The following is a 27,178-nucleotide window of genomic DNA, read 5'->3' on the forward strand; positions in this document are numbered from 1 at the left end:
GGTTTAATTTAATGTTTTTGGGTGTAAATTAAAAGTTTCGAGTAAATTTTATAAGAAATTATAAATTAAGAGGATCAAAATCAATATTTATTTTCAATTACAAAAAAAAATCATATACGTAATTGGGCAGTTAGGTTTTATTCTATTAAAAGCATATTTATATATATAAAAATGCTTTGAATTAAATTAAAATAAGTTTTTAACCTATTTAAAATACTAATTATTGTTTAATGATAATGAAAGAAATAAAGCAAAAAAATAAAATAAAAATAAATGAATAATAAGAAGAAGGAAGATAAAACGTGACATGTATAGAGAATTATAAAATACACATATCCTCTTTTTGTTATTTAAGTGGATGATTCATCATCCATTATGGGTCTTATTATAAAAGGAACATAAACTTGTATAAAATGGGGGAGGAGAGGAAACTTAAAAAAAGAAAGATATATAAGGATCTCAAGGAAAAGAGGGAGGTTTTATGGAGAAAAATGTTGTTTGGTTGATTAACGGATTACGTCGATTAATTTTCAGTGACTGACGACAAGGTTTTGGATCAACTGTCAGCGGATTACACTGATTAATTTTCTCGGTGACCGACCACGACCTTTCGGTAACTGTATAATGGATTTTAAATTATTTTTAAAATATTATAAGTATGAGTTTAAGTAAATTTGATTTTGTGTCGTCAAATTTTAATAAGTAGTGATTTATCAATCTATAGGTTACAAAAATAAATATAAAATTTAGACAGTTATCCTTTAGATTTTTCGAAGTCAAATTCATTTCAGTATTAATGAGTTTTTAGTAGCGTTACGAGTTTAAAGGTATAATCAGTCTAAATTAATCAACATATACCAATGAGAATAGTTGATTATGAAATGTGTACAAGTGTTTGGAAGATAAAATTTTTTTACGGATAGATTCGTAGCAGTGTCATGAGTCTAACTGAACCTTCGGTCAGAATTAACGATATCAGTTTAGTTTACACGTTACAATTTCGGTGATAAACGAGAATGATCTGATAAAAGTGTTTGGGTTTAAAATTTAGATTTTAAGTTATTGATTGATATTTAAAGTGTTTGGGTTTATAATTTGAATATAATATTTGTTAATCTATATAAATTTGAATATGATATTTGTTAATCTATATAAATTTGAATATAAAATTAGGACGAATATACTCTTAGTAGTTTAACGTGGTTTAACGAGTCTAATAATATTCATAGTTCTAATTAATTATTCAGTTTAGAATTTTTGTTTCGGTGATCGAAAATAGTCCGATAAGAATATTTACTTTTAAACGATATTAAATTATGAATCGGTATTTTATACGAGTTTTTAATAATTTTGCTTATATTAAAAGAATATTTAATTGTAAAGGATTTTGGTATTTTGTTGTAAACTATTTTGAATAATTGTGATTATTTGCGAAATAGTTATAATTGAAGGAAATGGTTTATGGTTATGGAATTATTTGGAAATTTGATTGTAAAAAGATATTTGAGCATATTGTGATTTTATGAGTTTTATATCCATCTAGAGTAATCCGGATTGGTGGTTTTGATATTTGAAGATCATGTTCAGTGAGGAACATGGCCTGTGTACACAGTGTAAAGACCTAGTCGGGTATTGGCAGCGAAGTGTGGGGTAAGACCAATACGGGATTAGGCAAGGTTAAAGAGATGTCTCGACTATGTGATATGTGTGGTTATGGATTGATACATAAGGGGAGAAACTCTAGAATGGATATAAGGTTTTATGTTTTCGGTTATTAATTGATTTTGATATAAGGTTTTACGTTTGATTAATTACGAGTTTGATTAATTACGTATCTGGTTTGATAAAGCGTTTATTTGATTACGGATTCGGTTTGATAAAACATTTGATTGATTACGAGTTGGTTTGATTTAACGTTTGATTAATTACGAGTTGGTTTGATAAAACGTTTGATTAATTACGAGTTGATTTGATAAAATGCTGATATAAAGATATCAATATTTATTTGTTATTTGATTTGATTTGGTAACATGATTTTTTTTAAGTTTAAAGTTTCATATTTTTGAATCGATAAGTATTCGCATATATATATATATATATATATATATATTAAATAAATAATAAATACATTTTAGACGGTCCGAATAAGCGTTTTTTTGGCCTATTCCGAAATTAAGTTAAGTTATTAGGAAATTAAATTAAGTTTTTAACGGGTTAAAAACTAACGAGTCGAAATCGTAGATCGGGATACTAAATATATTGTGAATAGTAGTAGCGATAAAACGAAACTATATAGCAATAAAGTGAAGTCTATTAATTTCATCAACGTGTCAATAAATTGAGAGAACTACCTGACATGAGTAGAACTATGTGGCTTTGATTCTCGATTTAAAGATTCAAAGATATTCGGGATACGTAGGAAGCTTGATAAAATTATCAAGTTCAAGCCAAATAATTAAATAAAACTTTAGGTAGTCCCAATAAATTTTGATCTATCAGAAAATAAGTTCGGCTTTCAGGTTGTTAGACGTTCGTTATCCTATTTTCTGTTCATACTCGATGCCGTTTAGGATCGGGTGTGACGGTATGTAAGTTTAGTTTGGGGCAGCAGGCGGCCTGGGCAGCGAATGATTTGTTAAACGCACATCGTTGACGAAGTTCTCAAAGAGGGAGGACGCTATTTGGATTGAAGGGAGTTCGTTGTAGAAGATCGACTTATTCCTGATTCGCCACAGAAACCATGGAGCCGTGATTGCAGCAAACCTCCATTCTTTTATTTGGGAACGCCATTTGGATTGAAGGGAGTTCGTTGTAGAAGATCGACTTATTCCTGATTCGCCACAGAAACCATGGAGCCGTGATTGCAGCAAACCTCCATTCTTTTATTTGGGAACGCGACAGGGCATGCTGAAGTAAAGACACAAAAAACGTGTTAAAAGTACCTGTGCAAGAGACCGTTATCGCAAAGTGACGGCTCAACATGCCCCAAATTGCTTTCACATAGTCACAAGTAATGAAGAGATGGTCTCTAGTTTCTGCATCATTTTTACACAGTTCGCAGCCAGTGGCAAGATGGATACCGCGATCTTGAAGCGCAACCTGTACCGTGATTTTGTTGTGAGCAATAACCAGCAGACGAAAGATCGACGGGGAGGAATATAACTTTTCCAGATTAGTTTTCCCCAGACATTACCCGCAGGCGCTGCAAGATCGAAGCTAACTAATTTAGTAAACATAAACTTAAATTTAGAAAAATAAATTATCAAAAGATATAATTTGTCTGAATGATAGATTAAATGATCAATGCAAAAAATGTCTTATAATCCTTTTGCTTTTTTATTTATTTTTTGGAATTTTATTTTTGGGAGATAAAAGAAGATTTTGTTCAACTTTTTTTTTTTATGAAGTCTTACTTTTTAGTTGTAAAAATATTCCATGAATTCAAAAGGTTAAATTGATATAGACGAGAATCCAAAAAGTTAAAGCGATATAGATAAATCTCTCTGTTGCAAGAGATTATCCGAAAACCTGTTATTTATATTTGTATTAATTGCAACCTAAAATACAATAATCGGTTCAAACGTGCTTGAACCTTTCACCTGTGATCTTTTATTTTTACGGTCTATTGATCAGTCTGATTTTAATATCATAAGACATGGCTACCAATTTCCATACATCTACTTGCAACTCAAAAATTAGGGATAATGCACATCTATTGTTAACTATTCATATTAGTACTGCCAATTTGATTATAAATTCTTTTAAACAGAATAGATTGATCCTTGAACAAAAGCTTTACTGCAAAATTCTATATTAAGTCATAACATAATGCAAAAAACATAAATAAAAAATTCTATTTACCTCATTTTCAATTTGCAAATTTAAGGTACAGTATTATAGATATATTTAATTATTTTAGATATTTTTTATCTGAATTTTCTAATTGAAAGATTTTTATACCAATAAAGTGAATGATGAAGTACAGAATTTTGCATACAATACAACACTAAAAGCTAAATAATTTAATTGGAAAGGGAAAAAGGACAAAAATCTATAGCAGTAGTGGAATGATAGAATTGCAGCAAGTATACTTTATTGTTTGGAATATCCCACATCGCTTGAGGGCAAACACCTCTTGATTCCAACTTCCTATATATTGGGAAGCAATGATGTACAATAATTCATGGAGCCATGAGGTAAGCACAAAGCGAACTATTCTTTCGCCTTTTACTAAAGAATACCGTGTGCTTGCCTCTTTTTAGTGGCATACACTTATTTTTGGAAGTCCCACTTTTATTGAGTGAGACTTTAACAAGTCTAGTTCTATGGTTTTTAATTACTAATTAAGAAACAAAAGTGTTAGCAGAAAGAACTGCATAGTTCGTCTTCTGTGCTATATTTTAGTTTGTTTTTGAACTACACATCGTACCTGTAGAGTTGCAACAACTAGTCCAATATTATGAACCACACATCCCAATTATATGAACCGAGGCCAATATTATGAACCACACATTGTACATGCAGGAACCCTAGGCCAATATTATGAACCACACATCGAACCTTTTTGCGCCTAATCAAGGTAATTCCAATTCACTGACTACATGCTCCCAATATTATGTAGACAATAATCAAATCATTCTCTTCTCACTTTGCTTATGTCTGCATTGATATCTAGCCCAATATTACGGAGACAACCAATTCTCACTTTACTAAGCAACCACTCCCTTTCTATTTTCGATGTTCGATGTGTGATTCAGTTCATTCATGTCTCCATCATCATCACTTAGGGTGATTCAGTTCATTCATGCCTCCATCACCATCCCTTAGGACCGTTTCTTGCTCAGGTCTTTCTATCGGTCCCGCCTACTCTGGATCGGGTCGTTACATGCCCACCAACTTCCGCCTATTTCATCTCTAAACCACACATCCTACGCGGAGAGTCGGCTCTGATACCAATTGTAACATGCTAGCCTAATACCATGTAGATATTGTGAGAATCAGTTTATTCCTGCTCTTATCTTCATCCCTTAGGGTTTGCTCCTTACTCATGCCTTCTACTCCGACGCTACCCACTCCGACTCCGAACCTGATCATTACATTTTGAATGTTTAGAGTGAATTTAATGGTTCTCATTTTATGATACGACTTCAAATTTTATAAAATGAGAATCCATTTTGAGAACCTCACATTTTGAAGTTCTCATTTTATGATGTGTTCCTATATCATATATCATAAAGTGAGAATCCATTTGAGTTCTCCTTCCATACAATGCGAACCCATACCCAAAAATTACATTAATTTCAAAATTCACTCATATCACAATCACTCCCACCAGTCACATTAATTTCAAATTCACTCCCATCAAGAACAATCCAAGAGTGAACATTCTGTTCAGTATTCATAATCTCCGGCACAAAACTTCCAGAGGAATTATAATATCCAGCAGATGCAGTTTCGTTAGATTCAATACTGTTAAAATCGATCCCAATATGATTCCTATTTGGATCATATCAGGCATCATTAATGAAAATAACTCTAGGATCAGTGGGATTGAAGGAGTTGAAGAGGAAGTTGAAGGCGACACATTGACGGAGCAAACAGATGAGGAAGAGATAGACATAGAGATATCGAGACCAATGACATCTCATTGCAGATTCTGGTGGTCAGAGAATTTTTTTTTGCAGAATTCAACGATTTGGGAAATTGAGGAAATAGGGAGTTGAAAAGTATTGGGTATTTTGAATATAAATGTTGAAAATGTCGAACTTGATAGCATATATTAAAATAAATCTAAAAATGTAACTAGACCTCACAAAACCCTAATTTTGTAATTTTCCAATAAAAGTGTAAAATTTTAACCATGTGTTATTAAAAATTTGAAATAATTGAATGAAGTGAATGATATACAGCACTGTTGAAATACAAAATTTTGCATACAACACTAAAAGCTAAATAATTTAATTGGAAAAAGAAAAAGTACAAAAATCTATAGCAGTATTGGAATGATATAATTTAAAGCAAGTATACTTTATTATTTGGAAGGATGCAATAATATAATCCCACATCGCTTGAGGGGCAAACACCTCTTGATTCCAGCTTCCTATATATTAGGAAGCAATGATTCATTAAAACCCTCGGAGCCATGAGGTAAGCTCAAAGCGAACTATTCTTTCGCCTTTTACTAAAGAATACCGTGCAGAACAATGCCACTCCGGTGACAAGTTTACGAAGTATGCCATCCTCGGTGAGGATATTGTCATCGCGGACACAGCTGTTGCCATGACATACTAAGCTTTATTGGGGAATTACTTGAGGAAGTCACTGACTGGGCCGTGTAAATTCGCTAAGCGCTTCCTGGTGAAGAGGATGACAATTGATGTGTCACCTCTTTTGCTCCGGAAGATAGCTCAAGTCCGATCCCCGCTATCGTGAACTTTATGTTAGACACGATGTATTATTAACTCTCTCTCTCTCTAAAAATATAGAAGAAAGGAGTCTGTGTACCAATATCTGCCATAAAAGGTCCCAGCCATAACAAATGCGAAGCTATACGACTTAATTCCAACATAATTACTCTGATATAGCCAGCTCTTTTTGGCACTTGAATATTTCCTAACAATTTTGGACCATTTACTGTTATTGCTTCTGTGAACATAGTAGCCAAATAATCTCACCGTGTTACATAGGGCAAATATTGTATAATTGTTCGATTTTCCGCAATTTTTTCCATTCCTCTGTGTAAATAACCTAATATTGGTTCACAGTCAATAACATCCTCACCATCTAGAGTAACAATGAGTCGAAGAACACCGTGCATTGATGGGTGGTGGGGACCCATATTGACTATCATAAGGTGTTAAAGTTATCCAACTTGAGTTAAGAAAGTACAGATAAATTTTTTTTTGTTTTGTTTACAAAAAAAAAAAGATTTTAATCATAGTTTAATTAAACAAATCTAGTTTTACCGTTTTTACTTTATGCTTGCAATGTTTTTTAATGGTAATTTATGCTTGCAATTAAAAGGAAAAAAGAGATTTAGAAATGTATCATGTATGCAGAAAAAACTCATAATGTAATTCTAATAATTTGAAAATTTATCATAAAACTAATAAGAATTGAGAATATATTTATAAGAATTGAGAATATGTTTATAGCATGGAGGTACATGTTTGGTTAGTGACCTCCTTTTTTGTTTTTGCAGGAATCTCAGTTTTTTGAAAAAGCAGCATTCAAACTGCAAAACGTAACACGAAACAGCAAATATCAGGTAAAACAAACGGACCCTTAATCCTTTTTTTTTCTCTTTGAATAAAAGTGCATATGTTTCCAAGAAGATTAATTTTAACCACGTATTACTAAAAATTTGAAATAATTGATTAGATTATTATTTAACTTAAGTGTCACATTAGACATTTTAAAACAAGTTTGTCGATAGCAGAAAAATCAGTATTTTCTAATTTTAATAATATAAAGATTTTTCTAATTTTCAATAATGTAAAACTAAAATTGATCTTATTTAAAAATATTATGGTTAAATTTGCACAATTTCATACCTTAATCCTAAATAACTGTTCAAGATATTTTCTCAAGCTTTTAATGTCCGGATGTAAAGAGCAACACAACCTTTGAAATAAAGGGTTAAATTTCATTTTTTCTGTTATGTAAAAGATACTTTCTATAGCTTCTGACGTTCTAGTTTTTAATTTATATATTGTATCTTTTAAATAGTTATGTAAGAGATATTTTCTACAGCTTTCGATATCCGGTGGTAAAGACCAACACAACCTTTGAAATAAAGGGTCAAATTGGTCATGGCTAAAGGGTAAATTTAGCTCAAATTGATCTTTGGATATCAATACGATCATTAAAATTGGCGTAATTTAAGGGATCGATTTAGTCTAAATTAATTTTTAGATATCAACTCTGTCAACTTTAAATTTTTTGGATATCAACTCCGCCATTAAAGTTGGCATAGCGCAAATTATCTTAAAGTTGACGTATCTTTGAGTATAAACTCAATCCTTAAAGTTGACGTGAAGAGTCGAATCAACTAATGATCATATGAGCTCTGAAAGTATAATATATTTTTGATCGTTGAACTTTATCATGTTTATATTTTAATATATCAAATCTATTTTTATATTTAAAAACTATTATATTTTGCGCATATGCATACCGTTTTAACGTCGGCGAATTACTTTATGTGCCATTTCCGAATATCGATACACTAATACTATTTTAAGGGATTTAATATTCTGTTTTGAGGAGTTATTGTCCATGGCCCATACTTCTATTTTGACGTATTTTTAGAGATTTCTTTTATTAGTGCGGTTTCATTACATTTTAAGTATAAAAATAGATTTTAGATATAAAATGTAAACATGATACATTTTGCATATAAAAAATATGCTATACTTTCAAAAAAACTAATTTGATCATGAGTTAATTTGACCATTCACGCTCTTTAAAAACTGATTTAATTTGTAAAAATAAATTTAGACTAAATTAACCATTCATATCAACTTTAAAAGCTAATTTGAACCTTTATTCATTTCTGGTAAACAAAATTAATTACAATGAAAAAAAAAAATGAGCCAAGCAATCTTTTAAACAAAAAAATGATCTCCTAATTGGGGGCAACCCTCGATTATCCGTATGGTTAATCCAAATGACCCTAATAACCCCATTCTCTTGTCCAAACCGAGAATCTAATTATTCAATAACCCTATATTTTTGTGTAACTTTATTCCATAACTCTATATTGCTTGTCCAATTACATTCAAAACTCCAAAACTTCAACTGATGCAAGAACTTTTAAAAGTTCATGATTATTTATCCGTTTACGAAACAAATCTCTAAATCATACTCGCGAACGGCTCGTTTAAAAATTGAACCATACCAAACTAAATTTTTAGCGAACCGATCACCGACTAACTCATAAATGACTCAGATCATTATATTAAACTTTAGCATGAACAAAACTTAAAGAGTTTTTATAATGTGACAGGAACAAAACTTAAGGTTGTTTTTGCTAATACTAAATGTTAGAGATTAATAGATTAATGGAATTATATTATATAATATGTTGGAATTTAAAATTTGTTGATACATACAAATTCATGTAGTGCATGGTATAGTCCAATTGTTACTGCAGGACAGAGTTTGATGTACTATGTAATTGTTGACCTGTTTGGTATCACAAAATTGATGACATATGACGTGACAAAATTCCCACATCGAAAAGAAACCCCAATAAAGCCCTGCATGCAGCTTATAAAATGAGATTGGAAGGGAATGTTAAATTATCTTTGCGCTTGGGGCAATGACATAGCTAGTGAGATTCTAATTGAAGCGCGTCAATTGCTGGTTGAAAACTATTTCCAAACTCCCTCCTTGGCCTGGGTTTTTCCTAGATCTCGGAGAATTTCTGGAAGGGCTTCTTTCGGGGTAAAGCCCTATAATTCTAGTTTAATTTTTATTTATCTTTGTTTAGATGGCAATGTAAAATATTACTCCATTTGAGATTGTTGATGATAATAACAACAAAATTTTAGTCCCGACATGATTTGGGATCGATTAACATGAATCATCATACAAAATTGTAAAATCAAGTTGCATCAGCGATACAAATTCTTTTTCTCTACCCTGTCCTATCAACTACTATATATTTCTCAATCCTCAATAAACTCATATCACTCGATCACCCTCCTCCAAGTTTGCTTAGGTCTTCCTCACTCTTCAGTCCTCCTAACCGGCGCATCAAGCGCTCTTCGTTTTACATGACCAAACCATCTTAGTCGATTTTCCCTCATTTTATTCTCAATAAATATAACTCATACTTTTGTTCTAATTATTTCGTTGCGCATCCGATCCTTTCTCGTATGACCACACATCCATCTCAACATACGCATCTCCGCCACCGACATCTTATGAATGTGACAGTGTTTCACTCCACAACACTCCGTATAACAATGCTGGTCTGATTGCCGTGCGGTAGAATTTTCCCTTCAATCTATTAGGCATGCCGGGGTCACAAAGGAAATCCGTAGCACTATTCCACTTCGTCCACTCAGATTTAATCCTATGAGCAACATCTCCATCTGACATTGTTGACAAAAAAAACTTAATAAATCAATGAGCTTTTAAAATTGTTCAAATAAATTTGATCAATGAGCTTTTAAACTGGTTCAAATAAATTTTGTTCCAATAAATTTGAAAAAAAACCTTAATACGTCAAAGGAGCTTTTAAACTTGTTTAAATAAATTTGAATAAAAACTTAATACATCAATTTATATATCATGTTTTGTTAGCCTTTTAATCTTGTTTAAAATAAAGTGACCTTTTAATTTTGTGGAAGACCAAGTCATCGGCGAGAAGTTACGGCAGTCAGGGGCGGATTTGGGGGTCAAAGGGGGCATTTGCCCCCTTCATCCCGGGAATTTAATTTTTTTTTTAAACTAAAACGACGTGGTTTTGGTTTATGGTTTTAATTTAAAAAAACCAAAAGCAGCAGGAGACGCAGGGATATTCGCGATTCGTTCATCTCGCTTATCCTCGCCCCTCCTCGCTTCTCCTTTCCTCCTCCACAGCAAACGCACACACGCACACCCCTCCTTCCGTTCAACTGTTTAAGTTCAGCGCTCCAATCCATCCGCTCCGATCGCCGTCTTTCCAAAGGTCCATCGCTTCCTTTCTTCTCTGCTGCCGCTATTCGTCTCTTTCTCAATCATCCGTCGAAGACGTGGAGTCCAGCTATAGTCATCGTCGCGGTCTTTATTAAGCTACTTCTGTCACCGTCTTGTGCGTCATACGGTCTGCTAGCTACTTTATTTATTTTGATGGAAAAGAAATGAAATTCTCTGCATATTTGTAAATTTATGGAAATTTTCTGCTGATTTTGTTCTGTAATCGTGAAATTCTTATTTTCGCTATATTTTCTGTTTCTTCGTATCTGTAAAATTTCTGCAGATTTTGCTCTGGAGTTCCAGAATCTACTTCTTTCTTATTCAGTTAGATATCTACGTTCCATGTAGTTGTGAAGGAAGAGTACTAAAAAATTATTAAGTGGCATTTTCTTAATCTTAATGGAGCTTCACGTTATTTCTCTTGGTTGCTTTCACGAAATTTCAAGTTTATGAAGTGGTTTGATTCATATTGCACTCTGATAATAAAGATATTTTGCATTGTTTTCAAGTTATGACAGATCGTAGATGTCAATTGACACTTCGTAATCGTCGATCTATTTAGCATTAAATTTATTTTTTTAATTTTAAGATATTTTTTTATCGAATAACAATTATGTACTAAAGTATATTTTTTTCAATTAGTGTTATTTTGTCTAAAAAATTTTTACATAGAGTTTTGAACCCCCTCTCTCAAATCCTGGATCCGCCACTGGCGGCAGTGACAGGAAGATCGGGCTCGTCGGCTATGTCGACTGGGGAAAAATATCGGCGAGAGGTGAATGGAACATATGAATGTCCATTGACCGTCGTGGGTATGGACTCGACGTAAGAAACACTATAGGGGGACATAGTCTCAGGCGTCGGATCTCCGCCAACCCTTGCACCAGTTGTCGGGACTGGTTTAAGTGATCCATCCTAGTCCACTAGGGACTAGGATAGTCAGGCATCCGACCTTCAAGAAGGGAGGCGGATGTCTCCGTTCGGGTGGAATCCCGGCGTACACTTTGGGTGGACCCATAGTGCGGGTTATATATATATATATATATATATAGGTTTAACCATGATAAGCCCTTCCGAAACGGATTACGGATATATGAATTGACGGGATGTCTTTGGTTAAAAGGGGATAGACCCGTTCAGATGGTGTTGGTTGGCCGAGCCTCGGGGAAACCTCGGTGCCACACAAGGCATTGGCTAAGCCTTCGGACTTGCCCCGTGACAAGTGGTATATATGGTATTTTTATGATATTTTTATAGATTTAGGAATTAATCCAAACATTTTGCAAGTTTAGGGAGCTAACTTTTTTTTTTACAAAGTTTTACTTTTTAGTTGTAAAAAAATTATGGAGATTAAATTGATATAGATAAATTTCTCCTTTACAAGAGGTTATTCGAGAATTCAAAAGGTTAAATTGATATTGATAAATTTCTCCGTTATAAGAGGTTATTTGAGAACCCGTTATCTGTATTCGTATTTATATTAATTGCAACTTAAAATACAGTAATCGATACAATCTTGCTTGAACCTTTCACCCGTGATCTTTTTACTTTTACAATTTATTGACCAGACCGATTTTAATATCATAATTATGACTACCCATTTCGATAGTTCTACTCTGATTATTCCAAATTGATAATAAATTATTTTAAACGTAATACATTGATCCTTAAACAAAAGCTTTACTGCAAAATTCTATATTAGTCATAACATAATGCAAAGAACATAAAAAAAATTCTATTTACCTCATTTTGAATTTACAAATTTAATGTCCGTTTGGTTTATATACTGTTACTGTTTACTGTTACGGTTTACTGTAACGGTTGGAAATCTTGCTTTTATAAGAAAACTACTTTTTATGTATGAAAAGACAAACAACGGCTCATAACCAAATACCTAAGATATTTTGATATGAAAAGGTAACCTCTTAAGGTACTAAGATACTAGATTATAGATTATTGACATTTAATTATTTTTGATATTTTGATATGAATTTTCTAATTGAAGGATTTTTATACCAATAAAGCTGTTGAAGTACAAAATTTTGCATACAATACAACACTAAAAGCTAAATAATTTAATTGGAAAAAAAGGACAAAAAAACTATAGCAGTAGTGGAAAGATAGAATTGCAGCAAGTATACATATGCAATAATATATCCCACATCGCTTGAGGGTAAACATCTCTTAATTCCAGCTTGCTATATATTTGGAAGCAGTGACATATTGCAATTCACGAAGCCATGAGGTAAGCACAAAGCGAACTATTCTTTCGCCTTTTACTAAAGAATACCGTGTGCTTGCCTCTTCTTAGTGGCATACGCTTATTTTTGGAAGTCCCTCTCTTATTGAGTAGGACTTCAATAAATCTAGTTTTATGGTTTCTAATTTATATTTGTAATTTATAAACAAAAGGGATAGCAGAAAGTATCTTGTATACAAATTCCTGATATAATTTTAATTTGAGAATTTATCATAAAACTAGGTAAGAATATTTTTATGACTGAGATAATAAATTAGAATTATAAACTATTAACAAATGAAGAAAAATCATAATCACATGTGACGATCCTCGAATTTCGAAATCGAATCCAAACTTTAATTAGGAGATGATCCACCTAAAAGGTGTCTGACGACTCTCGAACCAACGACTCTCGAACCAAGAAATCAGATAGAATTCGAATCCACGCTTAATTGGAAGATGATCCACTTAAAGATTACGTGTCTCGAACCAACAAATCAAATAAACTGTAACAAAAAAACACATCTCTTAAATAGTTATGCAACGGATAATGGTGAAATTTAACATTAATGTTTGATATTTTCAAAAAATATTAATTTTAGCTGTGTAATACACTTAATTGTTACTAGCATTTTAACAGAATTTTTGTAATTTTATTCGTAATACACTAAATATCTTAAATATAATTGATGTTTAGAAAGTAAGTGACACTTAAATAACAGTCAAATCAATATTTTCTAATTTTCAATAATGTAGAGTTAATTTTTTTTTTTTTTTTTGATCTTAATGGAGGGGACGAAACCCCGGAACACAATAAAAAATAAGCTAAGTGATACTAGTCATCCTAGGAAGACAAGTACCACAAATATCAGAAAATAAGATATCCAGAATGCCTGCAGGGGGCACCTCACACTCGTGAAGACTCAGGGGTAAACTTCCTGCGTAATTCGCCATCCAGTCCGCGTCACGGTTACCTTCGCGGAGATGTAGAGTTAAAATTGATCTTACTTGAAAACATTATAGTTAAATTTACACCATTTTATACTTTAATGCTAAATCTATAATTCCTTAAAATATTGAGGTTAAATTTGACCTTTTCTGTTATGGTTCTTAATTTATATATTGTATTTCTTAAATAGTTACGTGAAAGATATTTTTTTACAGCTTTTGATGTCTTGTGCTAAAGAAAGAGCAATCCAATCTTTGGAATAAAGGGTCAAATTGGCCCTTTAAGGGCTAAGGGGCCAATTTAGCTCAAATTTAATCTTTGGATATTAATACGTTCTTTAAAGTTCGATGGCTTCCTCCTCCGCCTAGGTGGATTAAAGTTAACACGGACGGAGCCTCGAGTTCAACCGGAAGCGTTGGCACGGGAGGAATTTTTCAGAATTATAGAGGTTTCATGGTAGGTTGTTTTGCGTTTCCAATCCAGGACTCGCCGGCTCATATTGCTGAACTAACAGCAATTATCTTTGCGGTCAGCGCTGCATGGGAGAGAAACTGGAGGAATTTATGGATCGAATCTGACTCTACCTATGCAGTTCATCTTCTTAATAACATATCCTGAGATGTGTTGTCTGTTGAAACACCTTTCCACATAATTTTGATTTGACAAAATTGTAAAAGTATAAATTAGAATACATATTCTAAACACACTAAGTTTAAATGCGTTGATTTATTCTACTAATGTGTTTGTTCAATGTTGAGTATAAATGTTATAAGTCATAAGGATTGGAAGGCCCAAGCCCAATACGGAAGCCAAGGCCCAAGTCAAACAACTCAGTACACTCGGCCCGCGTATGTCAAGACGTTGTCGTTTTGGACAAAAACGCAACTCAGCAAACGGAAGGATCTAGAAGACCTTCAGGAACAACTTCACAATGAAGCTGCTGAGTAGTCTCGACAAAGCGTACAAGACAGCAGACCGGCAGAGGAAAACTTCCAGACAAAGTGTTTCTTCTTTTAGCAAAGTTCAGACGACACAGTATGCTGTCCAGTTGACTTTACCATAAAAGGAGAGACCATCTGCTGTGCTGACCGAGGACAGAAGATACACGATTGTGATTGGCCAAGAGCTCTGTGCAAGTCAGGATGACAACGACACATAGCCGTTTCCCTCCAACGGTTATTTCGAAATTCGAAATGACCGAATGGCCAGACGTCTCTATAAATAGTGCCATCACAAGCTTCACAATACAGAACTTGATCAAGCCATTACGCTGTCCAAATCTCTACCAGTTCTGCAAGCTAGAAGCAAAGCAAAATTCTTACACTACATTTTCATATCTGTGTAAAAGTCTAGAGTGATTGTTTTTCAATCATCTAAGGTGTTCTAGCAATTGTTGTTTAGGACAAAATCTTTATCATTTCTAGAAGTAGAAAGGAGAGGCTGAGTACTCGGTTTTAAGTACTCAGCGGAGAGATTAGGATTGAGTAGAAGTATAGAGGAAGGTACTCTTGTCATACTCAATTGCTGATATTGTAAAAGGTTTGAGGCTCTACCTTTAAAGAGCTCAGTAGAGGATTTGAAATCTCGGAAGTGTTCCGGGGACAGGACGTAGGCTTAGAAGAAGCCGAACCTGGATAAATCTGCTGAGTGAAGTATTTCTAAACCTTAACTCCTTATTTACATTGCTTGCTTAAAACAAACTAAAACTGACCAAGTAAAAGAGGTCAAGCTGAGTTGTGCGCTACCAACGAGAAGGTTCAGGAATAGACTCTAAGTGCTATTTCCTGACTTAAGCAACGAAGCTGTCCTAGTCACTAGTTGACTAAGCCAGTGTCTTGCTGAGTGCTAAGCGCCGCTGTTAGATAAACTTTTCTTAAAGAAAAGAAATCTGCCTAAATTATTTTAAAAAGGTAAAATAGTTCCTAACCCCCCCTTGGAACTATATTTGCAACCTTACAAGGGACCAACAAGTGGTATCAGAGCCTAAAAGCTCATTACTAAAGGTCTAACAACCTTGAGTTGATCCATACCATGGGCGAAAACAGCACTCGGTTTCTCCCTGGAAACCAGACAACTCAGATATTACCTGAGGGGCTGTCCATTACCAGGCCTCCCCTATTCTTCGGGTCAAACTATACCTTTTGGAAGAATAGGATGAAGAACTTCATTCAAGCTACAAACATGAGTGCCTGGCTATCTATAGTCCAAGGCCCGTTTGTACCTGTGAAAGTTGTTGCTGGCCAGTCAGTTGTTAAAGCTGAGGTTGAATGGACAGAGGATGATCTTAAGAAGCTTCAAAACCATGCTTCGGCTATCAATATGCTTCACTGTGCGCTCGATGCTATAGAATATAACAAAATCTCAGGTTGTGAGTCGGCACAAGAGATCTGGAAAAAGCTGGAAGTCACCTACGAGGGAACAAACAAAGTAAAAGAATCCAAGGTGAATCAGCAGATGAGACTGTACGAGCTGTTCGAGATGAACAATGATGAGGGCATTTCAGACATGAACGCAAGGTTCACCAACATCATTAATGAGCTCAAGAGACTTGGGAAAATCTTCACTGAGGAAGAACAAGTCAAAAAGATACTCAGGAGTCTTCCAAAAGACTGGCAAGCAAAGAAGACAGCAGTTGAGGAAGCTCAGGATTTAACCACCTACAAATATGACGAACTCATAGGTTCATTGCTGACCCATGAGATATCAATGAAGAACTTTGAGGTGAAGGAAAAATCTGATGACAAGAAGCAAAAGTCACTTGTCATGAAGGCTGACTCCACTGACGGGAGTTCAACTGATGATGAGGAGATGGCTATGTTCACAAGAAAGATGAAGAGGCTGTTCAGGAAGAACGACAAATATTCCAAAAAGCCTTATAAAAAGTTTGATAAGTATAAGGCTGACTCAAGCGACAGCAAATACAGAAAGGACAACTCAAAGCCCATTACATGCTTTGAGTGCCACCAAGATGGCCATATTAAGTCAAACTGCCCCACGCTGAGGAAAGACAAGAAAAGTGGGAAGAAGGCAATGGTGGCTACTTGGAGTGACAGTGATGAATCTTCATCAACAGAAACTGAGGCCACCGAGTCAGCGAAGATATGCTTTATGGCTGACGAACTTGCTGAGCCATGCATTTCTGAGCATGCTGACCAATCTGATGAGTCAGATAATGAAGAGCAATCTAATGAGGTAATCTCACTCTCTCAACTCAGAAATGAAATGGGTAACGCCCTGAGTGATCTCTATACACTTGTTAAAAAGTGTAATAGGAAGATTAAAGCACTCAGCCGGCGGTGTGATGAAGTAGAAGAGGTCAAACTGAGTGACCTCAGATATCTTCTTCAAGACAACTCAGTTTTGCATGAAAATATGAAAATCATTCATGAGTCTGTCTCTGAAGTCCAGTCAGTTTCAAAGAAACTGAGGAAGGATGTCACAACCATTCAGAACCAATTAAAGGTTCCAAACAAAAACAATTTTCCGCTGAGAACTCAGTATCAAGGTACACAGTACCAAGGTACTCAGCAGAGAAGAAATCCCCAGCGAAAAGTCCAATGTGATTTTTGTGGGAAGTTAGGACACACTACTAAAGTGTGCTGGCACGCTCAGCACTGGGGTGCTGACAAGTCAGTAAAAATTCCTAAACAGAAGGTCAGTTGTGACTTCTGTGGAAAGAATGGCCATACTGTCCATGTATGCCGCCATAAAATAAAATATGATGCTTTACCTGTTGAACCTAACAAGTCAGGACCCAAAAAGAATTGGGTACCTAAAAGAAACTGATCACAATGCAGGTAAGCCTGAGATGTGCCGAGAAGTAAAAAATGTGGTATATTGACAGCGCATGCTCAAGGCATATGACGGGTGATGAAACTCAATTCATCACGTTCGAACGTAAACGAGGAGGAAGCGTAAGTTTTGGAGACAACAAAAAGGGTAAAATAGTAGGATCAGGCACCATTGGAGGTAATCCCACTATTGAATCTGTCTCCCTAGTCAGCGGACTCAAATATAACTTACTCAGCGTAGCTCAGCTGTGTGATAATGGAAGAAAAGTTATATTTGACGAAACTGGATGTAAAATATATGAGGGAAAATCAAATGAGTTAATTTTAACTGCCCATCGGATAGACAATTTCTTTATGCTAAACCTCGAAAAGAAGTTTTCAAAAACTGTATGCTTAGTCACAAAGGAAGAAAATTCCTGGCTATGGCACAGGAGACTTGGTCATGTAAGCATGGACCTCCTGGCCAAATTAGCAAGAAAGCAATTGGTTGAGGGACTGCCTGAACTTAAATTTCAAAGAGATCAATTATGCCATGCCTGCCAAGCTGGAAAACAAACCAAGCAATCTTTTCAAAGTAAAAACATTGTCTCAACTAAACGTCCGTTAGAAATGCTACACTTGGATCTCTTTGGTCCAGTCCAGCCGCTGAGTCTGGGTGGAAGAAGGTTTTCCTTGGTTATTGTAGATGATTTCTCTCGGTACACATGGGTTATCCTGCTGACCAGTAAGGATGAGACTTTTGAGACATTTTCAAACTTGGTTAGAAAAATTGAAAATGAGAAAGACCTAAAATTAGCTCATATCCGTAGTGATAATGGTGGAGAATTCAACAACCAAAAGTTTGTTGAATTCTGTGAAGCCAGCGGCATTGACCACAATTTCTCTGCTCCTAGAACGCCTCAGCAAAATGGGGTTGTTGAAAGGAAGAACAGAACTCTGGTTGAGATTGCTAGGACAATGCTGGATGAGCATAGACTTCCAAAGTATTTTTGGGGAGAAGCTGTCAACACAGCATGCTATATTCTGAATAGGGCTTTAGTTAGACCTAAACTTAAGAAAACCCCATATGAACTTTGGAAAGGACGAAAGCCCAACATTGGATACTTTCGTGCCTTTGGCTGTAGGTGTTTTATTTTAAATACCAAAGATAGCTTAGCCAAATTTGATTCAAAAGCTGATGAGGCTATCTTTCTAGGCTACTCAACAAACAGCAAAGCATACAGAGTTTTTAATAAGAGAACTCAAGTATTAGAAGAATCTATACATGTGCAATTCGATGAAACTAACCCTGCAGGAAGATACCAGCCGCTGACAGAAGATGAACCAAACTCAGCACCTGCTGATCAAGAACCAGCCACTGAGTCCTTCATAAAACGGCTGACCAAAAGTAAGAGTGAACCTAAAATTACTTTCACTGACCCATCTACTTCTGCAGAGAATGTTGAAACACAGATAGATCAAGACACAAGTCTACCAAAGGAGATAAGAGTCCCAAGAGGGCATTCAGAAAATGCAATTCTTGACTCAGCTGGAAATATGCTGATGACAAGAAATCAACTAAGGAAATATCTCGACAATGTAGCTTTTGTCTCAGTACTTGAGCCGAAGAACTTTGCCGAAGCTGAGGATGACGAATACTGGATGAATGCCATGCAAGAGGAACTCAATCAGTTCAGGAGGAATAATGTATGGGAGCTAGTGCCACATCCTAGAAGCCAAAAGACCATTGGAACAAGATGGGTCTTCAGGAACAAGCTAGATGAGCAAGGAAACGTAGTCAGAAACAAGGCAAGACTTGTAGCTCAGGGCTACAGTCAGCAAGAAGGTATAGACTACGGTGAGACCTTTGCCCCAGTGGCAAGGCTAGAAGCTATTAGGATTTTATGTGCATATGCATCTTACATGAACTTTAAACTGTTTCAAATGGATGTCAAAAGTGCCTTTCTTAATGGAGTAATAGACGAGGAGGTCTATGTAAATCAGCCTCCAGGGTTTGAGGACCCTAAGTTCCCAAATCATGTTTACAAACTCAAAAAGGCTCTGTACGGACTCAAGCAAGCACCACGTGCTTGGTATGAGAGGCTGACCAACTTCTTACTGACTAGAGGTTACGTCAGGGGTCAAGCTGATACAACCTTATTCATTAAGAGAAAGGGTAAAGATACCCTGCTGGCACAAATATATGTGGATGATATTATATTTGGTGCTACTAATGAATCTATGTGCAAGGAATTTAGCAAACAAATGCAGACTGAATTCGAAATGTCAATGATGGGAGAACTCAACTTCTTCCTCGGACTTCAAATTAAGCAAGGAAAGAATGGCATATTCATAAGTCAAGCTAAATATGCCAAGGAGATATTGAAGAAATATGAACTAGAACATTGTAAGCCAATATCCACTCCTATGGGCACTGACACTGTCCTTTGTGCCGATGAAAATGGTAAGTCAGTAGACAGCAAGTTATACCGAGGTATGATTGGCTCTTTACTTTACTTAACAGCAAGTAGACCGGACATTCAGTTCTCAGTATGTTATTGTGCTAGATATCAAGCTAACCCTAAGGAATCCCATTACATAGCTGTAAAAAGGATCCTTAGATATTTGCAAAGCTCCGTAAATGCAGGTCTGTGGTATCCAAATACTCATGACTTTACACTCATCGGATACACTGACGCTGACTATGGACGAGACAAGCTGGAAAGAAAAAGCACCTCTGGAGGATGCCAATCCTAGGAAGCTGTCTTGTATCTTGGTTCAGCAAGAAGCAGGCGTCAGTAGCCCTGTCCACAACTGAAGCTGAGTACATTGCTGCTGGAAGCTGTGTTGCTCAAGTCCTTTGGATTAAGCAACAGCTTGAAGATTATGGTGTTCAAACAAAGACAATTGAAGTCAAATGCGACAACAAGAGTGCAATTGACCTCTCAAAGAACCCAATCCAGCACAGCAGGATGAAGCATGTCAGCATAAGACATCATTTCATCAGAGATCATGTACTTAAGAAAGAAATTAAGCTGACTTATGTCCCAACGGACGAACAGCTGGCGGATATCTTCACGAAGCCACTGGCTCATGAGCAGTTCAGCATACTGAGAGAAGCAATTGGTATGTTTAATCCTCTTCAGTAAATTCCTATGCTAAATGAATATTGAATGCTGAGTGAATTACATGCTGAATGATTTATTGTTTGCTGAGTATCTCTTGAAACTGACTGAATATACAATACTGAGTAAACTTGCACACTGAGTAAATTAGTTTAGAACTTGAACTTAAAATCATCCTTAAATAATGCACTGACCTCTCAGAATATCAAACGCTTGACATTCTAAATACTGAGTGATTAATCCGTTAGCATAAATTCCAAGCACGCGTATAACCTAGGATGACGTATTCGCCGTAATGTGTCATAAATGCCAGGATCCCTATCGGTACATGATCCCAAGGCAACTGACACATGGATTTGGTTAAGATCCACACCGTTCAACTCGTCTATAAATCATGGGCAATTCCCCATCTTTTACTCCTTACGCTCAACAAATCTTTAAGGCTACGAAATCACCCAAATTTCTCTCTCTCAAATACCTCTATTCTCTCCATCTTAGAAGCATGACTAAGCTATCCTTCAACGTCTCCGGTGCCGGCCAAAATAAGTCCAGCTCCGATGAACCTTTACGAAACCCTTCCACCTCTAGCAAGGGTAAAACTGATCAAAACTCTGAAAAAGAGAAAGCTGTGAAAATACGAACCTACTCCAAAGTCTTCGAAAGTGTTCTCGAATGGAAAGTTGAGCCCTCCAGATGGGTTTCTGAGCACTTCGTCCAACATGAACAACCGTTTGCTGAATGGATTGCAAAGAACGAATGGACTGGGCTGTTCTCCGTCAGAGATGAAACGTATCCTGACCTGGTAAGGGAGTTTTACCACAATCTCATGGTTGCCAATGACTCCCCTGACTATCTAAGCACTAAAGTAAAAGGAAAGACGATCTTCATCAACCCTCTATACTTGGGAAATATCCTCCAACTTAAAACTGAGGGAGTGAGGCTGAGGAAGTCTGGAGATCAGGACAAGACCGACTACGTCCATACTTTCTGCAAACCTGAGGGTCACTCAGGCGAGATCTCAGCATCTTCAATGGGACAGCACCAAAAGATGGCTCACTACCTGCTGAGCTACTTTATTTACCCTAAGATAAACTGCACGACCTCAGCAACGAACTTTGAATAGTGCTTCATATGGCACATGCTGACGTACACCCCCATCAACATGCCCGTCTTCCTAGTTGCTGGGTTCCTACGCAGCACGGGTACAATGAGGTTGGGATCAATCATTACCAGGATCCTCATCGACCACAAGATTGACCTTGAAGGCGAGGAATCTTTCAGAGGAACCGAAATCACAGCGGCCTCGCTGAGGGCACTGAAATATGGGCAGCCTTTGAAGAAAGGAAAAGATGCTGCTGCTGCTGGCCAAGCTGATCAGACTGAGGAGACTATAGCTGAGCCTAAGAAAGGGCAAAGAACTAAGGCCCCAGCTTCTCGCAAGAGAAAATCTGCTGAGACACCTAATGTTGTGTCTCCAGCAAAGAGGCAGAGGTCAGCTGGAAAGTCAGCTGAGAAGAGAAGCAGGCAAGATGAGCCTAACACTGAGGCAGCTGCTGAGCTCCCTCAGAAGAAGCAGAAGTCTTCAACACTGGCCCCTCTCGACGTCATATCGATGGATTTTATTGTACCGGGTGATTCTCACTTCACTCAATGTCAAGGCACTGATGCTGAGGGAACTGAGGTCCAGTTAGATGACCACTTCATCTCCCAAGTTGAGGAAGAACTTGATGGAGATAATACTGAGGAAGAAGAAGAAGATGATGAAACCAGCGGTCAGAATGACGCTGAGGAGTCTGAAGAATATGCCAGCGAAATTGAAGCTGAGGATGCTGACGCTAGGTTAGCAGGTGGTGCTGTGCAGACTGACACTGAGTTGGCTGCGGGAGTTGAACAAGTTGAAGAGCAAGCTGACCAGATTCAGACTGAGCAAAAGGAACCTTCTCCTACTCACTCAATAGAACCTGCTCATCATACCACTCCACCACGTAGAAGGCGAAAACTGGTTAAGGCCAGTGAGGTAATAGTCAGTGACCCTCCTGTGCAACCACCATCCATTCCTCAACTTGTCCTCTCCAAGACAACAAAGGATCCTTCTACCGTCCAATTAAAAATTTTCAAACGGCCCTCAACTTCCTCTACTACAACATCGTTGGAAAAACAAGCCTCTGTTTCTTCTCAACAGGAACATGCCGAGCATAACACTTCAACCACTTCTACAAGTCAGGTTGAACCAAGCACTGCCCATGCTGTTTCCTCAAGCATAATGCTGACTCCTCATCCCTCTGCCGTCAGCACAGACAGTGTTCGGGTTATGACTTCCATCATCAACAACCTCTCTGCTGTTCAATCAAACTTACCTCCAACTCAAGTGCAGATTGAGCCAAGTCATCCAGTCACTGACCAGGGTATTCCTTTCACCCCACTTTCTTCTGGTCATACTGATGTACATCGGGATACCACTGAGTCCGGCAAAAAGCTCCTTGACTCAGTGCAAGCACTCATCCACGATCTTCACCATTCCGCTTCGCCTGCTACTGGATCTTCAATTCCTGCCGCAACTCAGCTCTCTCAAGTCACTCTACTTCTCAACGAAGTCAAGGGACTCAAGGATTTGCTGAATGTCGTCCTTTCATTACAAGCCCAGCAAGCTAAGCAGGATTCCATTGCTAAGTTGGCAGAGATACAGCTATCAACAATTCAACATCTGAACTCCCTCCATCAGCAAGTTCAGAAATTATCTGCTGTGAACACTGACTATGCCACTTCCTCAGAACTCAAGATGCTCTTTGCTCAGCTTCATACTGAGCAACTTAAGACAAATGAGCAAATGGTATCCTATAGTCAGTGCTCAGTCGAGCAAATTGGTGAGGCCATTCGGCTCCTTAATCTCAACAAGCAAGAGATGGATACTGACTCGATGAAGCAAAATGAGTTGCTATCTCTTGCACGGCAATCCTTCACTCACATCCGTCATAACAATATCCAGCGTCATCATTATGACTCAGCACTCTTAAAAACCTTCCACCAAGTCTTTGCTGGTCTCACTGAAGCTCTCATTTGGCAAGCCAAAGCACAGGCCTTCAGTGTGAATATGCTCAGTGCTGCTGATCTTCATATACCAGTCGAAGTATCCGCTGATGGCGTTGGCATTTTTGATGGGGTAAATGAAAGTGCTGACAAACTCAAAGAGCTTTCACAAGAACTGACTCGCGCTGTCTTAACCGATGCGTTTAAGCTCCCTGAAGTTGACAAAACGGGGGAGAAAGCGCAAGCTGCTAGAGCTCAGCATGAGCAATGTCAGTACAAGAGAAGTCAGTCACAGGGCAAGAAAAAGAAATAGTTAGGCTAGGTCTTAATTTTTGCTAATTTATTTCTTTTGCTGTGCAACTGCTGACTTCTATCAATATATCATACTTCCTTTTCTTATTCAAATACTGAGTTATGATATATGCTATTAAGTACTGAGTTATTATGTATCTTCGTTTATATCAGCTATGCTTAACACTTATAATATTTATTGACTAAATGATATGCTGATAACATGTTTGACATCATACTATGATCTTATGATACATTCTGATAAAGAACTCATTGAACAATAATTTGCTCAGCGCGCTCTGTCACTATACATTACTTCCGCTGAATTCTGAGTAAAATAGAATATGACCCATAAGCTGACCTATACCTGAAATCTGATCTTAGACTTATTCAGTTAAACCTTAGAATGTTTAGAATAAAACTAAGTCAGTAGTTCAGTCCTTACGGGGGAGTTCACTTAATTGAAAAGGTCAACTATCATGGGGGAGCTCATACTGAGTTCCTTGCTGAACAGTTTTGCCAACATCAAAATGGGGGAGTTTGTTGAAACACCTTTCCACATAATTTTGATTTGACAAAATTGTTTAAGTATAAATTAGAATACATATTCTAAACACACTAAGTTTAAATGCGTTGATTTATTCTACTAATGTGTTTGTTCAATGTTGAGTATAAATGTTATAAGTCATAAGGATTGGAAGGCCCAAGCCCAATACGGAAGCCAAGGCCCAAGTCAAACAACTCAGTACACTCGGCCCGCGTATGTCAAGACGTTGTCGTTTTGGACAAAAACGCAACTCAGCAAACGGAAGGATCTAGAAGACCTTCAGGAACAACTTCACAATGAAGCTGCTGAGTAGTCTCGACAAAGCGTACAAGACAGCAGACCGGCAGAGGAAAACTTCCAGACAAAGTGTTTCTTCTTTTAGCAAAGTTCAGACGACACAGTATGCTGTCCAGTTGACTTTACCATAAAAGGAGAGACCATCTGCTGTGCTGACCGAGGACAGAAGATACACGATTGTGATTGGCCAAGAGCTATGTGCAAGTCAGGATGACAACGACACATAGTCGTTTCCCTCCAACGGTTATTTCGAAATTCGAAATGACCGAATGGCCAGACGTCTCTATAAATAGTGCCATCACAAGCTTCACAATACAGAACTTGATCAAGCCATTACGCTGTCCAAATCTCTACCAGTTCTGCAAGCTAGAAGCAAAGCAAAATTCTTACACTACATTTTCATATCTGTGTAAAAGTCTAGAGTGATTGTTTTTCAATCATCTAAGGTGTTCTAGCAATTGTTGTTTAGGATAAAATCTTTATCATTTCTAGAAGTAGAAAGGAGAGGCTGAGTACTCGGTTTTAAGTACTCAGCGGAGAGATTAGGATTGAGTAGAAGTATAGAGGAAGGTACTCTTATCATACTCAATTGCTGATATTGTAAAAGGTTTGAGGCTCTACCTTTAAAGAGCTCAGTAGAGGATTTGAAATCTCGGAAGTGTTCCGGGGACAGGACGTAGGCTTAGAAGAAGCCGAACCTGGATAAATCTGCTGAGTGAAGTATTTCTAAACCTTAACTCCTTATTTACATTGCTTGCTTAAAACAAACTAAAACTGACCAAGTAAAAGAGGTCAAGCTGAGTTGTGCTCTACAAACGAGAAAGTTCAGGAATAGACTCTAAGTGCTATTTCCTGACTTAAGCAACGAAGCTGTCCTAGTCACTATTTGACTAAGCCAGTGTCTTGCTGAGTGCTAAGCGCCGCTGTTAGATAAACTTTTCTTAAAGAAAAGAAATCTGCCTAAATTATTTTAAAAAGGTAAAATAGTTCCTAACCCCCCCTTGGAACTATATTTGCAACCTTACAAGGGACCAACATTGTCCTCATATGTGACTCTAGCAAGTGTACTAGATACAAGTAATAAAGTGATAAGTCAAATATCGTATCCACAGGGATTGAGATCAAAATGATATGAGAAAATCGTTGCTGAACAGAGTGTGTGTGTAACAGGTCTCTTCTTAGTAGTTTGATTGTTTGAGGTTGATCAATTAAGACAAAAGATTGATAATGCTATAAAAGATATGATAGCTTGATAACAGTTTAAAAGATAGAACAGGCTAGGCACTGCCGAACAGGTCGTGCTAAGTCTTACAACATTCCAACGAATTTGTGATAATGCCAATGAAGTCAAAGTATCAGCTTTAATGCCCGCTTAAGTCAACTTTCGTGTGTTCTTAAGTTCCTGAGATTTACTAGAACCTTTAGCGTCATAAAGATACGTTCTTTCTCGCATTAAGGTCGAAACTACATTTCTATTTAAGAAAACCTTTGACACAATCATCTAACAGGTCTGCTTCGAGGTTGCTAGATTAATAGAGATATCAGTGAAGATGCAAGAAGTGTCCTAACATTCATCTAACACATGCGTAAATGCCGAAGCACAGAAGTTAAACCCTCTTCAGTCACAACATTGGCAAAATACTACACATTCATTGAAAACGATATAAGACTTACATTACTGGCCCGGACTGGCCTTGCCCATTCAAAATGGATTACTCACTCATATCAAGCAGTGAGTAATCAGTTGTTCTTGATACATTCAGAGACTCTATTCGAGCTCTATTCTAAAGCTTTAACTATTCTAAAAAGTAAAATGTCTGATTATCAACTTTCTTCTTACCCTATCTTTCCTTTGCTACATCTATTTAAAGGAGAAAGATAGGGCCACACTGGTACCCGAAAGTACCCTTCAAAATATTACAGAGAAAAATAAGTCAACACTTTACTAAAACTAAAACTAAGTAAAATAATCATTGATCTTTTTGACCCTTGAACACTCAAGGGTCGAAACTTCTTGTCTCTTGTTGCTTTTGGGAAATGCCACCTGAACACTTTTCCATCTTCTGCTCTGCCTCTGCCTCTGCCTCTGCCACCTCTGATATGTTGCTGTCCGTCATTGAGTATCCAGTGTTTAACCGCTGGATCAAATAAAGGCTCCACTCCTTCTTGGCAGTAGCGAAACAAGCTGTTTCCAGCGAGTTTGGCTTTTATCAGTGCTTATCTATAAAAAACATTAATTAGTCCTTT

The 27,178-nt window shown here is 36.8% G+C and overlaps 3 non-coding genes and 1 pseudogene across 3 annotated transcripts; all 4 read left to right on the plus strand.

Moving 5' to 3' along the window:
• Positions 1 to 4,187: 4,187 nt before the first annotated feature.
• On the plus strand, positions 4,188 to 4,306 carry LOC136207550 (U5 spliceosomal RNA). The gene has a single exon (XR_010676689.1). It is a non-coding gene; the product is annotated as a U5 spliceosomal RNA (small nuclear RNA).
• A 1,848-nt stretch (positions 4,307 to 6,154) lies between these two features.
• Positions 6,155 to 6,196, plus strand: LOC136207553 (U5 spliceosomal RNA; annotated as a pseudogene).
• Positions 6,197 to 9,304: 3,108 nt separating this feature from the next.
• LOC136207548 (U4 spliceosomal RNA) lies at positions 9,305 to 9,455 on the plus strand. Its single transcript, XR_010676687.1, has one exon. It is a non-coding gene; the product is annotated as a U4 spliceosomal RNA (small nuclear RNA).
• Positions 9,456 to 12,921: 3,466 nt separating this feature from the next.
• LOC136207552 (U5 spliceosomal RNA) lies at positions 12,922 to 13,040 on the plus strand. The gene has a single exon (XR_010676691.1). It is a non-coding gene; the product is annotated as a U5 spliceosomal RNA (small nuclear RNA).
• Positions 13,041 to 27,178: the final 14,138 nt, after the last annotated feature.

Source organism: Euphorbia lathyris, chromosome 9 (assembly GCF_963576675.1).
Source record: "Euphorbia lathyris chromosome 9, ddEupLath1.1, whole genome shotgun sequence".
Classification (NCBI taxonomy): domain Eukaryota; kingdom Viridiplantae; phylum Streptophyta; class Magnoliopsida; order Malpighiales; family Euphorbiaceae; genus Euphorbia; species Euphorbia lathyris.